Genomic DNA, 4154 nt, shown 5'->3' with positions numbered 1-4154 from the left:
AGCTTTTTAGTAAGTTTTTTAAAAATGTAATACTGTTTATTTAACTTCAAAAACATTTCAGCATTCTAAACATACAAAAAAAAGATAACAGAAAGTTGCAAATCGTATTTAAGTACAGAAGGTTCTTGAACTTTCATTGATGCAGCGGCTTCTCACTTTATTGACAATGAAGAGTTCTACAGTTTGTTTAAAAACAAACAAACAGTTTAAAAACTACCGCACTTAAAACAAAAAACAAAAAAAACTCATGCCAGCTGACCCCCTTTGTCCACAGCTAAGTAGCAGAATGCTGTGTCACTATATACAGAAACAAGACAACCTAAAGCTAAATGGATGCCCACTGCAGAGTCAACAGGTCCAGCCTCACAGTGAACGCCCTGAGCTACGGCCCCTCCAAAAGACATCTTTCCCTCAGCCTCAGCGCGAAGCAAGGAACATCAAGTTTGTCTTGGTTGTTTCGTTCTTTTTCCAAATTATAGATATATACAGTTGATAACTCAGGATTTCTAGCCAATAACCATATAGTTAACACCACCTTACAAATAAAAAAAATGCCAGAAACATCTTTAAATGCCTTGCCACACCAACAGCAAAGTGTACAGAGTAAGGAGAACAAGAGAGTGAGTGCCTTTTCATTTTAAAAATGTTTAGAAATATGTACAAATTTGATACAGTTTCGGGGTGCTCCAGACACCCATGGCCACTTCATGTAAACCACTGACAATCTCTAGAGCACTTTGAGAGACTACAATATGATCGTGATCAAATTTTGTAATTAAACCTAATGAAGGAAACAGACACTTCTCAAATAAGAGGTGTCAATTACGGGGCTTCCCTACTCTAAGTATTCACAAGGAGACAGATAAACAGTTTTTTTATTCCTCCTCCTCCTCCTCCTCCTCCTCCTCTTCTTCCTCCTTGTCTTCTTCATCTTCCTCTTCCATCTTTTTCTGGGCAACTTTAGCAGGATCTTTGCACCATCAAACTTTCCTTTCAACTTATAGTCAGCAACATCCTTCTCATACTTCTCCTTCAGTTTTGGCGCCTTACTGATGTAAGACTGCTTTTCGCTGTCATTTAGGTTATTCCACATCTCACCCAGCTTTTTTGCCACGTCTCCAACAGAGTTGCCAGGGTTTATGGATTTGATCTTGGGGTGGAATTCTGAACAGAACAGGAAGAATCCAGATGGTGGCTTTTTGGGGGTGTTAGGATCCTTCTTCTTGCCTCCCTTAGCTGGTCCATAATCCTTCATTTCCCGATCATAGCACACTTTATCTGCCTTTGTCATTTTATCAAATTTAGATTTCTCTTTCCCGGACATTGTCTTCCACCTCTCAGAGCATTTCTTGGAAAATTCTGCAAAGTTGACGGGGACCTGTAGGTTTTTCTTCTTATGTTCTTCTCTGCACGTCTGCACAAAGAAGGCACAAGCAGACATCTTGTCCTTTGGTTTCTTGGTGTCACCTTTAGTCATCCTGACTGTATTGTTCACTAGTCTTGCTTTTTAGTAAGTTTTAAATTAAGAAGTGTGAGTCCTACACATTTTGTTCATTTGCAAGATTGTTTAAACTATTTAGAATCCCCTTGCAGTTTTATATAAATGTGAGGACCAGTGTGTCTATTTCTGCAAAAGAGGAAGTTGGGAATTTGACAGGAGCTGCATTTGAGCTGTAGGATAATGTGGGAAGTATTCCCATTTAACAATGTTGACTCATTTTATTTGTGAATGTGGGAATGTGGGATGTGCTTCCATCTATTTAGGTTCTTTCTTTTTTTTTTTTTTTTTTTTTTTTTTAGAAGAAGCCTTGCTCTAGCACCCAGGCTGGAGTGCATGGAGTGCAGTATCATGATCTTGGCTCACTGCAACCTCTACCTCCAGGGTTCAAGCAATTCTCCTGCCTTAGTCTCCCGAGTAGCTGGGATTGCAGGTGTGTACCACCACGTCCAGCTTGTATTTTTAGTAGAGACGGGGTTTCGCTGTGTTGACCAGGCTGGTCTCAAACTCCTGACCTCAGGTTAACTGCCTGTCTCAGCCACCCAAAGTGCTGGGATTACCGGCATGAGCCACCATGCCCGGCCCTTATTTAGGTTTTATTAAATGTATTTCAAGGATATCTTGTAGTTTTTGGTGTAAAATCTGGTACTTCTTTTGTTAAATGTATTCCTAAGTATGCTATTCTTTTTGATGATATTGTAAATGGAATTGTTTAGTTTCACTTTCAGGTTGTTCACTGTTAGTATATAAGTATATAGAAATACACAATGGACCCCTTTATCTGTGGGAGATACTTTCCAAGATCCCCAGTGCATGCCTGAAACCACAGATAGTACTGAAACCTATGTTTTTTCCTATCCATACACACCTATAATTTTGATTTATAAATTAGGCACAGTAAAAATTAGCATAATTAACATAATGAAATAGAACAATGGTAACAATGTACAGTAATATATGATATGTGAATGTAGTCTCTCTGTCTCTCAAAATACCTTGTTGGATTGTACTCTGCTATTTTCTGACTGCAGTTGACCTTGGATAACTGAAAACACAGAAAGCAAAACTGTGGATGAGGAGTGGCTGCTATAATAAATATGCGTATATTGATTTTGCATCCAGAAACCTTTCTGAACTCATTTGTAATAGTTTTAATGGTTTCTCACTGGACTCCGTCGGAGTTTTTAAATACAAGATCGTGGCATCTGCAAATGTAGTTTGAATTCTCCCTTCCCATCTGGCTCCCTTTTGTTTCTCTTTCTTGCCTAATTGCCACCCTGCTAGAATCTCCAGTACAATGTCAAATAGAAGTGACAAGGACAAACATCGTGGTATTGTTCCTAATCTTAGAGGGAAAGCATCCAGTATTTCACCAGTAAGATGGTACTGTGGGTTTTCTGTAAGCGTCATTTATCAAATGGCATGACTGACTTTTTATGTGATTCTCACTACCAGTCAGTTTCAATTGCCAGCTCTCACATATCGCAAGAGCTGTTTGAAGCTATATTGGCGTCATCAAAGTTTCAGAGGCTAATTTCCCCCTATTATGTCTGTATAATATATTTAAACCTAAATAACGCTATCTTAGCATGTAATAGACTAACAGACAAATATGTTTTCTTTGGTAAATCCTGGTATATTTGAAATAGTTTAGGCCAGATATCAGAAAATCTACCATTTTCTTTCTTTGACAAAAGTATTTTGCCTGCCTTTGCATTTATTTCCCCCTCATAACATGGGGGGAAATTGCATCTGCTTTTACTTTCTAACCAGATACCTGAATATCAAATAAGAATAATGGATGTGAAAATTGCTTGGCAACTCTTAGAGTGCTGTGCATATCAGAGAATGGATGATGTTGATGAAGATGTATCAGGTAGAAAATATAGAGATCCATTTTGCTTTCAGCAGCCAAATGGGCTGCAGCTGTGTGCCAGATCTCTGATTTTCACATTCTGAGTACAAAGTGCATGTGATCAATTTCTCCATGAACTGAAACAGGACTTCGGGTAAGAAAACGGATGCCTAGAATGGGCAATGTGCTCTGGGGCAGAAGACCGTATAATATAATATAAGACAGTAATACAAAAACAGGAGAAGATGGAGGAGAGGGATCCATAGGTCTGTGACCCTTCACAAGTGCAAGGAGAAAAGCAATATTCTGCATAACCTCAAGGAGCCTGCGGCCCCTTGACTTGGGCTAGGCATAGCACCTTCCACTGCAGCATGATGTTAAGCCACACGTTGAAAATGGAAGCACGTTTTCTTCACCACAGAACAACACAGGGTGGCTGGCTCAGGGCATAGATTTCTCTACGGGGAAAGAGATGGGGAAAGCCAGCAGCTAGTCCCTCCCAGCCAGAGTGACCCGTTGCTGCTCAGCCTGGCAAGCCTGAAGTTCATCAGAGGCTTTATTAAACTCAGTCTTTACTGGAATAAAATTCATTCTTCAGAGCGATTATCCATGATGAGACCCAAATGTAACATTTTCTACTAAGTGATTTGATGATAAAACAATAAACTTGAGTTATAACTGGAAACATATTTTAAAGAGAAAATCTGGAAGTTGCTGGGGCACATTACTGCAATTACGATGCTCACAGCTGCCTCATTTTAAAAAAATGGAGTCCAAGGACTTCTGAAGATGATAACTAGA

At 39.3% G+C, this 4154-nt stretch overlaps 1 pseudogene; it reads right to left on the bottom strand.

The window, feature by feature from the left end:
- Nucleotides 1–464: 464 nt before the first annotated feature.
- LOC116542387 lies at nt 465–1489 on the bottom strand (annotated as a pseudogene).
- Between the last annotated feature and the right edge of the window lie 2665 nt (nt 1490–4154).

The sequence above is a fragment of the Sapajus apella genome, unplaced genomic scaffold, assembly GCF_009761245.1.
Source record: "Sapajus apella isolate SASKATOON/1434 unplaced genomic scaffold, GSC_monkey_1.0 scaffold167, whole genome shotgun sequence".
Taxonomy (NCBI): Eukaryota; Metazoa; Chordata; class Mammalia; order Primates; family Cebidae; genus Sapajus; species Sapajus apella.
This window is presented reverse-complemented; position numbering and strand designations above follow the sequence as displayed.